This window comes from Triturus cristatus, chromosome 8 (genome assembly GCF_964204655.1).
Source record: "Triturus cristatus chromosome 8, aTriCri1.1, whole genome shotgun sequence".
Lineage (NCBI taxonomy): Eukaryota > Metazoa > Chordata > Amphibia > Caudata > Salamandridae > Triturus > Triturus cristatus.
In genome coordinates this window covers 676,668,172-676,681,656 of record NC_140591.1, presented here as the reverse complement: position 1 = coordinate 676,681,656, position 13,485 = coordinate 676,668,172, and positions in this window count along the sequence as shown.

The following is a 13,485-nucleotide window of genomic DNA, read 5'->3' as shown; positions in this document are numbered from 1 at the left end:
GCAAGGTCTGTGGGATTCACTACTTGGTAGAGAGTTGGGGCACATCTGGAGCAAACAGGGAAGCCCAAGGAAATTCAAAGTTACCGCTCAGGGACCCACCAGTCAACGGACCAGGGATCGCGAAGGGACCTCAAGATGAAACACAAAATGGTGGCCCACAGGTCACTCGGAATGACCAGGCCAACAATCTTCGGTGGATTCAGTGCTCGAGGTGGGGGCTACAAGTCAGCCCAAGCACAACTTCAAGAGACGTCGAGAAATTAATGCAATTGCAGAAATGCATGGTGACCAGGAGTTCCAGTTCCACGCTACTCACAGGGGCTGCAGGTCTCAGCTTTGCTGGAGACTCGGGTCGTCCTCTGAGATGTCTGGAAATCCTCTTCCTGAGCTGCAAATACTTCGGCCGGAGCTTCGATAATGCAGACTGTCAAATTGCTTCATTGGTGCTTGCCAAGCAGGGGAGTCACTCCTTGACCCCAAGGAAGATTTCTTCAGTCCTCTGGTCTTTAGCAGAGCGTCGAAGGGCCAGGATTCGGCTTCAGAGTTTCGTCCAGGGTAATCTAAAGTTCTAGTTTCAGAGGTTCCTTACTTATACCTAAGGATGGGTTGGACCAGCTCTGGGGACCCACCTATGGGAGGGTTTGGAAAGAGGGGTGGCTACACCCATTTCCTTTGTCAAGTTTTGCACCAGAGCAGGTGCTGGAAGCCCCTGCAAAAACAACAGTTGATGGACAGAATGCAGAGCAATGTCATACATTCACCCCAGTACAGAGATCTGGGCCTAAATACATCGTTTTTTTGCTCACCATGCCATTCCAGTTTGAACCCAGCCATATGCAAATCAGTCTTGACCCTGTGCCTCATGGGGAAAGTCCAGCCCGAACTGCCAAGCCAGGTCCTCCCTGGACTGGAACCAAGCATCCTAGGACCAGTTTCGGGGTTTCACCCCTCTTCAGCCAGGAAAGCTTGATTCCAGTGGCATGGAGAGCACAGGACTCACGTCTGAGCATACCCGTCCCAGACGGAGAACAAATGCAAAAACAACAGTCGATGGACAGAATGCAGAACAATGTCATACAATTACCCCAGTACAGAGATTTGGGCCTAAATCTATTGTTTTGCTGGTCTGAGCTGGACTATGCACAGGGACACCAAATGTGCCCCAGTGCAGAACTTCAAAGCACTCAGAGAGTGCTCCCACCCAGCCCCAATACACATAAGTCTGTCTGGGTGGTGGTTACACCTCCCTGTGACAGGAAACCTATTGTCCAGGCCTCCCCTGCCAGAGTTTCGGTCAGCAGCAGGAGGCCAGACCCGTGTCTGTGGCTGCAGCATCCATTTTGTGATGCCAGGGCTCTATTAAGTTTCTACCGGGTATACCAGTGCTGCCATGTGTCTCCCTGTATAGGAGGGTGGGATCATACTCCCACACCAGTTACTGGTGTGGGGGTATGATTCCAAGGAGTTTGACACCAAACACAACATGTTTAAGTGCAGCCATTCCAAAGTTAGCATTTACCGTTTGGTTATAATGCACTTAAGAGTATATGATCAGGCTGCACTACAAACAGCATCAGAGAAGGGTCTCCGAATGCTGCAGAGGGGCACTGCTCATGCAGGGGCACCCTCTCACATAAGAACCAAGCACTCTGCCTTCAGGATTGATAAGGCCTGCCATAGGCTTGACTGATAGGTTTATATGTGTATATATATATAGTGATATAGGTAACCTATATCACAGTAAGGGGTGCAGGCACCACCTTACCCAGGCTGCAGTAGCAGACCTGTGGTGTCATTTTGGGTGGCTTTCCAGGGGTGGCATAATACATGCTTCAGCCCCTGCTGGCCTCTGGGGTACCTATGCCCTGGGTACATAGTATACCACATACTAGGGGCTTACAAGGGCACCTCAGATTCAATCTGTAATGTACCTAAAGTACATGGAATAATTTTAAAGAGGAAGCAGCTAGGCTGGGGCCCTGAATAGCAGGGTCCCAGTCAGACTAAACTCGAAAAACAGTGAAACACCAGCAAAAAGTGTGGGTAAACATGTGAAGCAGATCCTACTCTCCTACAATAGGGTGAATCAGTTACTTTGTTTTTCACTGAAGCTGGATGGATCTCTCTTTGAACAGGGGGATTCCTGTGGGCTCAGTGCGACCCCCCCTTACCACTATCCCAAGGGGCACCCTTAGGGGGCATAATGTGTGCCAACTCTATGTGGTGCACAGTCAGTGCAACTCACCAAGAGGATTTTGCCCCTACCCCCACAGCTGTAAAACAGCTCAAGTGCATAGGCAAAATATTCCTGTATTTGAACGAAGCCACACCGACAAGCAAATGAGTAAATGTCACCCTCATGATTAGGTTGATGTAAGATGAGCACTGGCACAATGCATAGTGTAAGAGGGGCAACACAAGCATCTGCAGCACTTTTTCCGTGTGCTCATGGCAGCAAAAAAAGTGAGCACTAATGCCTGTTGCTCTCCATGGTACTTCCTATCTCTGGTCACTAATATGCATTCTGCTCCAGCTATGAGGGCAGTAGGGGTTACATCTTCTAATCTAGCTTCTAGGATGGCCAGAGAGACTCTGTGGACTATAGGAGTGGGGTGCTGGCCAATGCCAAGACTGGCATGCCGCACCCTATATATTTTTTTTAAACCAACCCTGATGTCTAGTCCTCTTTCTGTACCCCCCTGCCATGGTCAGAAAGACTGTGCATGTTAGGGCTTAGTGATACAACTTGATTTCACAGCAGTGAGACCTCATCCCTTTATTTATTAAATAAAACAACCAATCCCCATCATTTAGTGTAGTTTCTGTCCCCAGTTGCCTCCCCTATGGAGAACAGATTGAGATAAATTCCCCAATCGCTCCCCTAGAGAGAACAGCAACACTGCCTGTGCTTTAGGGCTGGGACTATAAAGTGGTAAATAGCCTTTATTTGATAAATTGCCATCTGGGTAGGATACAAATACAAATGTGCAATCCTTATCAGTTGTTTGTGGAAGGTGCCATATATTGATCAGGACATGGTGCCCCATTAGGCTATATTTGTGATACTTGCCTGGTGGGCCTGATCTGTTGAGAAAAGGGTCTGTGGCTAGATTCCAATATCTACTACTTTAATAGAAACGCGAAATTCTGCAAACAATATGGACTATTTGGATTGTAAAGATTGTTTGCTCTTATTGGGTGCATATAATGCTCCTACGATCAGTGTCCAATCTACTATGCATACTTTTGTCAATGCATATCATCCTCTTTGATCTGTCAATGTCCTAAATATGTTTTGTGGCAGTGACCTTCACATAAGAATGGCTACACCTCAATTTTGAACATTTTTTTGTCTCAGCAGGAGGACTCTGAGCAGTAACACAAAAACTATTACTAATGACTCAGCTTATTTGGCCTTTTAAAAGTTTTAACTGGTTGATCTCTGATAAATGAATCTCCTGCATTAGTGCAATTTATGTGCCTTTAGTGTTCAAAGAAAATAGAACGCATTTTCCTTTTAACTTAGTGGGGCATTCCATACACTTTACATTCTTTCACCTTTAGAGGTTTAGCACCACAAGTACAGTAGGCTTAAGAATGTGCACTTTGTTGAGGACATAACAAGACAGTAAATCTTCAAAGTCCAAGGTACTATAAAGGTCAGAAAAAATGTATTCCTGTTTGATCTTGGCCTGAGGGATCTGTACTTGGTAATAATCAAAATAACAGATATAACCAAGAGTCAGCCAGAAAAATGTCTTTATTCAATCAAAGCAGGTGACCAGAAAAGATACATAAAAATAAATTCTCACAATCCATCAAGAATTTCAAAACTTATTCAATCATATTAAAAACATTAAAGACAGAAAAAGAGGTTAAAATGGTTTTAAAGCTAAAAATAATTTCTGTTGGATCAACATTTCTGCCTTGCCCTCTGGCGTATAGCGCATTGTATAAAACAAGAAATTGTAGAAAAACCATAGCAGCCCTCAGTTGTCTAAAATTTGCTTGTCTTAAGAGAGCTAAGATAAAAAAAATAGCATATAGTGCATTGTGCTTTGTACAGAGGAATAGTAGCATAGGCAGAAGGCAAATTCTCAAAACCTTGCGTCGATTTGGGACCCGCATTCTATTCTGAAAAGGATACTTTTAGTACTAAAGTTATCAGCCTATTTCCAATGAGGAATCCATGTTATGAGTTGGCGTGGGATATGCAGATATAAACAGTGACTAGATGGCCCTTGTAAGTAAACAAGCCAGTACAAAAATAGGTCATCTTAATAAATGCACGAAAGGTAATGGATAGTAAAGTAAGTAGTCTTTCCATGTATGGTAATGTTCAATATTGCAGAGTCGATGAGCAATGTTTAATTTCCCATTGTAGCAGTGTAAGACTGAATGGGTGGAATTGTTTTGTTTGAAATTAGGGTTGACAGAAACATATATCTGTTGGCTCTCAAGCAGGAACAGGTTGAGCCTGAGCCAGCGTGCCAGCACTGCTCTTGTGATCTGTTGTAGGTAGAGTAAGGAGGAGTATTCCCACCCACATTTTTCATTGGCTTGTGTCTTTGCCATTCAAAAATACTGGCGTCTGATTCCTTATTAGGCTTGTTAGTCCCTCCTTAGTACGGCCTTGTCATTGTTTGTCTCCTCCCATGTCTACTGGCCCCTTTACTTGGTTGTTACACAATCCATGTACTATTTATTTAGTTACTTGTTGTGCTTTACTTTGTTCCAGCCCCCTCCCATTGTCTGTGTTCTCCATCCTCCCACCCCCTCGCGTTGTCTGCATTCCCTTTGTTCCCGCCCCCTTCTGTTGCCCGTGTTTTTCATCCTCCTGTCCCCTCCCATTGTCCATGTTCTCCATGCTCCCGCCCCCTCCTGTTGTCTATGTTCTCAATGCTCCCGCCCGCCTCCTGTTCCCACCTTCCCTTTGTTTTTTTACTGTGATGTTAATGTTACTGAACGTGCCATAATGCAAAAGGTGGACTGCACCGAGCTTCTCACGCACAGAATTGGGAACCTGTTCTCTTAACCCAAGTCGAGCGTATGTGCGAATGTATTCCTATCAGTGTTAATGTGCGGTAAATGCGCCAACATCAATGTGAGTAACAAAGATTTTTAACTGCGCGTACATCTATGTGACTCTATGTGACACCTTGTTAATTGCAGTTTAACACCCGAATGCGGCAATATGCAGAAAGAGGAAGAGTCCCCCTTTGCCGAAGGGTCTTCCACTGCAGGTCAACATCACAGGCTGCTTAAAGCTTTTTTCCTCTCCCCCTGACTTCCCCAGCACCCCCTCCCACCCCGGAGAGGGCATCTGGCTTCCCTGCTTATTTGCAGAGCCTTCTCACTCCACTCGCCTGTAAAACATTAGGTGCGAACGCTCACTGCTACTGCTACCTCCCGCTCCTGCTGGTTTACATTATTGGCTGCCAGAGAATGCTTTAAACCTCTACACCCCTTGCAGATAAGCCTGTGTGTTTTACGCCAGTGGGCTACTGGACTGTGACATCCTTCCTATTTCCTTGCTTTTGTTGCAGAAATCAGATAAGAGGTTAGCTGGGGAATGGAGGGTCTGCCCTTCATAGTGATGGGGGAGTGTCAAATTGCAGTCTGGCAATCTCCACCAATCCACCCTTAAGTGAGGGGAGCTGCTTGTGATATTGCTGGGGAAATGCGTTTTCTTATACCGAGGGCCCCTCACCATATTCTGCAGGGGACCGAGTGGGGCATTATGTTTCGTTACCTCACTGTTGATGTGTACTTCTAAAAGGCACGCACTGTGATTATTTTCTTGTCATACTAGGCGGACAAACAGGAATGGATACTACCCCACCTGTTTTTTTTATTTTATTAACCAGGTATATGAAAAGCACTAACATGTAAATGCTCATTGTACAGTAGAAAACTTAGATTTTACTCTAACAAAAAAAGGCATGTTATAATATCAAATTATAGCAATGAATACAGTTGGTAAAATAGGTGAGTTGGAAATTGAGATCTGTGCATGATATGTATGATCCAACCAATGCAGGGCCATCTCCACATTTTATCATTTGATGTGGGTAGAAAATACTCCCATCGTCACTAGGGTAATAATGCTTCAATATACTTATATTATGCTATATGAATAGCAGGTCAGAAATATTACAGCAGTTCTTAAGCCCATACATAACATTACTCCCCAACCCCATAACCTTGACTCGTCCCTAATGTAATGTGGTTTAATGTACCAAGCGTGGAACGTGGAGAGGTCATTTTGGATTTGGTAGGATTTGAATTTGTTTTTAATCAGACGCACGTGTAGCAGTAACTTTGTGCTTAAGCCACTGAGCTGCATTACCGTCTGTAGGCAGTATAAATCTATATTTTTTTATCAAACTGCAATTGGAAATTGGGGGTTTGCTTTAAGTGCGTTGGCAGAAAAGGGAACAGTTGTGTTTATTTGTAAAGGAGACTACCATTTGGTACAATCAAATGCAAAGGTTGTGTGAGGCGTGAAGCTGTAGCAGTGGCATGTGACACAAGGCCTGTAGGCTCCATCAGGTATGGCAACTTGTACTGCCGGGTCAGTCCCGATCGCTTCTCGGCCTTTTGGCTCCGATCAAGTGTAGTTCACTTGGTGGTCCCTAGAGGGAGATCAGTCAGCTGGGATGTAATCATTGCACTTTGTGTGGCAATGAAACTCTTGAGCACGATGAAGGAAAGGTGACGGTAGCCTCAACGGTTTTTTAGTAGCTGGACTGTTGGACTGCTGGGCGGCTCACTGTGAAGTGGGCTGACTGTCAGACTGGCTGGATGGTGATTTTTTACGTAGGTCAGTGGGTTTGGCTGGACTGCTGTGCAGGTCAGCCAGGACTCACGGCCAGGCTGACGACCTCGGTGGAACGGCAGGCGCGAACGGCATGGCTGGAAGGCTAAGTCGACCCCCTGTCTGGCAAACCCCTCCTAGGTCCGACCAGCGCAAGGCTGACCGGCTAATGGCTGACTGCGGATTGGTTCCCCACAGTTCGGCTAGGCTGGTTGGCTGCTGGAGGGAGGGCAGAGCTGGACAGACCGGGGAGGCTGAAAAGATAAGCCATGCCTAGTACCCCCTGGGCTAGTACGCCGAGCGAGTTGGCCGGGATGGGGGGCTAGGCTGGCCGGTGTGGCAGACTGCCTCGACCGGCCGACTGAGGGCTAGACGGGTAGATCCGAGAAAAAAATAAAAATAAAATAACTTGTACTGCCGGGTCACCCTGGTCTACATTTGTTTTTCTCAGGACCAGGGAGTGCAATTTTGTTCGGGGATCCTTTTAAAAATACACAATCATGGTTGCCAGCTTTGTTTTGGCAGCCTGGCATTCCTAAATTGTAAAAGTATCCACAGTGTGATTTTGTTTTAGGTCTAGTCTAGCCAACTCTTGCGCTTCCGCAATTGATTGAAAAAAAAAATAAAAAAATAGAAAAAATATCATTTTCAATGCAATAGGTCTCGCATTACTGAAAGTTTGAGCTATTGGCGTTGCAAATAATAATGCAATGCCAATAGCTCAAACTTTCAGTAATGCTAGACCCATTGCATTGCAAATGCTTGTTCTTTTTAGCTGCCTGAAGAACTGTCTGTACTTGCTGATGCTTGAGAAAGAATGCAATGATATGGCAAAGACAATGACCACTTGGGCATTGGTGCTTTTAATTTATTTATTTAAAACATTTATAGAGGGCACTGTCACCATACAGGTATCCTGGCATTGGAAACCTCTATATAGACAAAGAGAAAATTGCTATAGAGAAAGGCCAAATCAATGAATGATAATTACACGGAAAAAGAGCCAGGTTTTTATGGCTTTTAACTCCATGTCTGAAATCTAATGGTTTAGCAAAAGTAGCACCATAAATTTGAGGGCACTGTTCGTATATGAATCCCATCTTGTCCTCTTTATCAGCTTTCTCAGGAATTACTTAAAACAGTGAACATGGTCCTCCGTGGCATTACAGTTTTTACAGAGGTGTCAGATGTATGTACTAGTCCAGGTGCATGTTTAGCCTTCCTTCCAATGGCTCCAGTCTCCTCTGATTCAAATCAAGAGGAAAGTTGGAAGCTATTCTGTCAAAACCAATTGATTTTATCTGACATTTTAGATTCAAGCTCATTAATTGTTAAGCCAGTAGTGGATATTTAGTTCATGATAAAGTCTATCAATAGCTCGGGCACCTGATATCACTTCAAAGAACAATAATTGTCTAATTGGCTTTGACAAAGATATGACAGTGTAATGCAGAAGATTGGCAGGGGTATCTAAAGTACATGGCATGTTACACTAGTAAAAATACAAGTGCGTTCCATTCTGAATCCCTGTCAGTGTATAGATGAATTGTTAATTATTCACTAAGTACTCCCAACAAGCAAAGTAGGCTCTGGTGGCTTAGTGGACCAATGTGTAAACTCTGGGGGCCTGTTTTGACCTCATGGTCACAGGTTCAAATCCAGGCGGGTCCACTTAGCATTTGATCCTTCTGAGGTTAATAAAATGAGTACCCTTCGGTATCAATAAACATCTGTTATTCAACGCTAAGATGCCCTTCTGGGTGAACATACGCTTAACAAGTACACGTTATGTTAGGATGACTCCAGGGCCGGCTCTCACTATTATAGACCAGGTGCAGTAGCGATCACAGATTACTAGGAATTCTCCATAGATAAAAAATTGTTCAACAGAAAGGGTTATTCCCCAAGAGGTACACAAAGTGGTGGCACTTGGAGTCAGATATCAGGCTTGGTCTCTTCTAAGTCCCTGGGAGTAAGAAGGGTGTCATTTGCCATCGACCTAAATTTAAGGAAAAAGTTAAGTTTTCACAAGCATACTGAATATTTCCCCCAAACCAAGATATGAGAGTAGCATGATTCCTCGCTACTCTAGGGAATGAAATGTCAGCTCCCAGTATAGGAAGCCTGAATTCCCAACACCTGTCTTTGCATGGACTCAACAGCAGACAGCAGGTGCCACTTAGTTAGTATTCAGGGTGATATAAAGAGTTCTTGGCTGCTCTGTGAACACCCTTCATCAATGGTTCATAGGCACCAGTGAGGTGGTATTTCGGGGTTCCCATTAGGTTTATTATATGGTGTAGGTCAGCTCAGGTGGCAAATTATAGCTAAGTGCTGGTTCAGCATCTTGCTGACAGCCTTCAGTGCTGTAGCACTCTCCTCAATGTGAAGAAAAAGACCTGATGGAGCATCAGCTCACTGACCAACACTAAGAACGAATCTAATCCAATCCAAATGGCTTTGTGTAATGCATCTAATCACCTGTGAGGATATCCAGGTGCTGATTGCTGCTGCTTCCGGGGCACAATCGAATAACCAGGTCTTGTGTACTCTTCAGAATTCCAGCAGGGAAAATGAGGTCCGTAGGTGAAGTGGGAGGTTGTTCCAGGATTACACAACGAGGTAGGTGAAAAAGCGTCCTCTACTGTTGCTGCAATGTATGCAGGGTGTGTGGGCAATGAAGAGGAAGTTGGAGCACAGGTGTCTTGGCAGGAGGTCGAAATTCATTCTGTGGTTGATGTGCTCTGGTCTTAGGTTGTGGAGGGCTTTGAAGGCTTCGATTATTATCTTGAACTGGTATCTCTTCTGAATGGGGAGCCAGTGGAGTACCTAGAGGTGGGGATGATGTGGGTCAGCTTGGAGATGTCATGGATGAGTCTGACTGCCGAGTTCTATATTGTCTGTAGTCTCTTTAGGAGTTGCATGATGATACCTGGATAGAGTGTGTTGCTGGAGTCCAGTATGCTGGTGATCAGTGCTTAAGTGATGATGCATCTAGTGTTGAGTGGGAGCAACTTAAACATCTTGTGGACCATGCGGGATCATGAAGAAGCAGGAGAAAGTGACTACATTGATCTGTTCATCATGGTTAGCCTATCATCCAGAATGAAGCCAAGGTTGTCGGTATGGCTGGTTGGTGTTCATGATGTTCCTAGTTCAGGGGGCCACCATGCATCACTTCAGTGGGAGGTGTTTTCGAAGATAAGTACTTCCGTCTCATCTGTGTTATGTTGGAGGCAGTTGATTCTAATCCAGTCAACCACATTTGTCATGCAATCGCGGAGGTTTGTTAATGCGATGTCCAGGTCTTCAGATAGTGAGAGGATGAGTTGGGTATAATTCACATAGAAGTAGTCAAGTCAAGTATTTCTTTATTCGGTTTTTAGCAGATAAAAAAAAACCATAAAAGCGATCACATAAAAAAGACTTTTACATTTCATAACAATTTTAAAAACGAACTACTGACAGTTAATACAAGATAAAAATACGTTTTTCTTTTCATTTCTTTTAAAAAACAATAACAATTACTTAGTTACTTTGCTATGTTTTATTTATAGTGTTAACACAAATTCTTTACTAATATATACAACATTCTAGCGAGATGTCGCTCTCACTTTGCTCAGTTGGTTTACTTTAAACTGGGCACGTTTACAGATTTAGTCGATGTCGAAAAATGCATTTCAGAAATTTAACAATGCACTTCGACATCCACTCCTCCCCCAATGATTGTAAAAATAACAGGGCCGGATGGCATCTTCTTATTCCTACATGTTTTAATAGCGGGATCCGCCAGATCTTTCTGTGCTTTCTATAAAATTTACAAAAGAAAAGGGTATGGATAGTGGCCTGAATTGAGGTCTCATCACACGGGCACAATGATGGTACTGTATCCCAATTGTTTCTTTCCGGGAAAGCAACCAGACGGTGAAAAATATTTAACCTGAATCTTATTAAGAGAAATCTCTCAAAAGTGGTGGAAGTATGACTGGCTGTATGTGAGCGGAGGACAGGGGAGAGAGATAATGAAGAGCGAGTGTAACGTAGACACCTACAGGGGAGAGATATCCCTCAGGACAAGAACCCTCACTCACCGTTATATGGGTTCCCTCCTCACAAGGTAGAGGGGCAGAGTGCAGAAAAGTGTGAAAAGTGTGATTCAAAAATGTCTGTCTGAGTCCACTGAAAGTTTATTAGGTGGTCACAGCAACATGGTTAAAATGCAAGAGGGGTAGGGATTCAACAGATATACCCTAGTTCTTTAGGTCAAAATGTTTCTGCCAAAAGGCATTCGTCAGGACCTAAATATCCAGTCACTCTGTAAAAAGTGATAAAAGTGAAATAGAGAAGGTATACAAGCCACCACTGGAATCCCCCTCAGATACTGATCCATCGTCATCTGATAATTTTAGAAGGTGAGAGGACACTGCCTGGCACTCGCATCCCTGATGATGTGCCCGTGGTCTTATCCTGCTGTGTTCTTATCCCGCAGTGGTCACGCGAATGGACGGGCACAGCACTTTTGCCTGACTGTACCCTTCACCCAAAACAGCACAGTTGACGCACCCCGACAACATCGGTGAAAGACATTTTTACATCACACTTTTTACACTTTTCTGCACTCTGCCCCTCATTCATCTACTTTTTCACACTCATCTTCTGAGAAAACACCTCTGCTCCTCCCCTCGGGGAGTCGTAGCCCACACTATGGTGTGAGGAGGGAACCCATATGATGAAGCCTACCGTTGACTGAGGGTTCTTTTCCTGAGGGATATCTCTCCCCTGTAGGTCTCTACATAACACTCGCTCTTCATTATCTCTCCTCCTATCCTCTGCTCACAAACAGCCGGCCGTACTTCTATGTGAATTATACTTCGTCTAGGGATCAGTACTCTTACAGATCCCATTTGATCCTAACTCTGTAGAGGATGAGTTGGGTGTCATTGATGTAAGAATTTATGTTTAGTCTGTGTGGTCTTACGACGTTGGCCAAGGGAGTCATGTAGGTGTTGAACAAGGTAGGGCTGAGGGATGAGCCTTGAGAGATGCCAATGAAGTTGTTCTTAGGTTCTGAGGTGAAGAGCAGGAGGCATATTCCCTAGGTTCTCCCTGTGAGGAAGGAGGCGATGCACTTGAGGGCGTATCCTCTGATTCCGATGCTGTGTAGTTTTTTGATCAGGAAGTTGTGTGATACTGTGTCAAATGCTGCTAAAAGGCCAAGTGGGATCAGGGCTGTCAATTTTCCTTGGTTTAGGAGTGATCCGATGTTGTCCATGGCAGCCAGCAAAGTGGTTTTGATGCTGTGATTGTTGCAAATTGCTGACTGGGAGGTGTCCAGATGATTGTGGTTCTCCAGGTGTACCATGAGTTGGCGGTTGATGGCCTTCTCGACAACCATGGCGGGGTAGGGGGCCATAGGAATGTTGTGTTAGTTCTTGAGCTTTTTGGAGTCAGCAGACTGTTTCTTGAGTCAGGGGCTTGACTTCTGCATGCTTCCATTAATCAAGGAAAGAGGCTATGGTGACCAATGCATATGGGATGGTGGTGAGCTCACTACTGATCATCTTGCTCCCAAGGTTGAAGATGTGGTGGGGGCATGGGTCAATGAGTGCTCCTGAGTGGATGGAGGTCATGATGGCCATGGTGCCTTGCGTCGAGAGCTGGTCTCAGGTGATGAGAAGGTGGTCTTGTTCTTTGTTTGTGTAGTTAGAGTGGTTGGGGATGTCGGTGGGTTGGGTTTTGAGGTTTTTCAAGATGGTGAGGATCTTGTTGTGGAAGAGGTCTGCCAGGGCATAGCAGAGATCTTGTGAAGGGGTGATGTTGTTTTCGGTGGCTGATGAGCTGGAAAACTCTCTAACGATGTTGAAGAGTTCCTTGCTGTGGGTGGGGCTTGCTTCAGTGTAGTTTGTCAGGGTGCTTCTTTCATCCTTTTCAGGAGTTGGTGGTATTGTTTAAGGGTGTTTTTTAAATTGGTTCGGTCCACTGGTTCTGTGCTGGTGCACCGTCTCCTTTCGAGTTGTTTGCCAGTGTATTTTGAGGTTCTTAGCTCGGGCATATACCAGTTGACCTGCTTGGACGATTTAGGGTCTTGGTGGCTTTGTAGGGACTACTGTGTTGGCAAAGGCTGTGATCCAGGTGGAGAAGTTCCTGACTGCCTGTTCGAGGTTGGTTGTGGTACATGGGTGGGAGATGTTGAGTGCGTCAGTCCATTGGCTCTCTGAGATCTTGTTCCAGCTGCAGTGTGACATGCTGGGTGGCTTGGGGGTGATGCCGGGGAGTCCCACAATCGTGCAATGGACAATGGCACTATCCTTCCATGCGAGCTCTGTGATATGGCTGTAACTGATACTGTTGCTTGCTGAGAAAATCGGGTCGAGTGTGTGTCCTGTGATGTGAATGGGGTCTGTGACCAGTTGGGTGAGGCCGATGTTGTTCATGGTTTTGAGGAAGTTGACAATGTTGGTATAGTTAGGGTCATAGAGGTGAAAGTTGAGGTCTCCAAGGTAGATGTAGTTTTTGGACTCTAAGGCGGGCGAGGCAATAGAGTCGGTAACTAACACTAAGAAGTAGTTGTTTTCATGCACTTATTTGAAAAGTGCCTATGCACTCTATGGGAACCAGTCCACTTAATTTGATGGTCCTCAAAGAGATGGTGTTTCTCTGATTTTGTC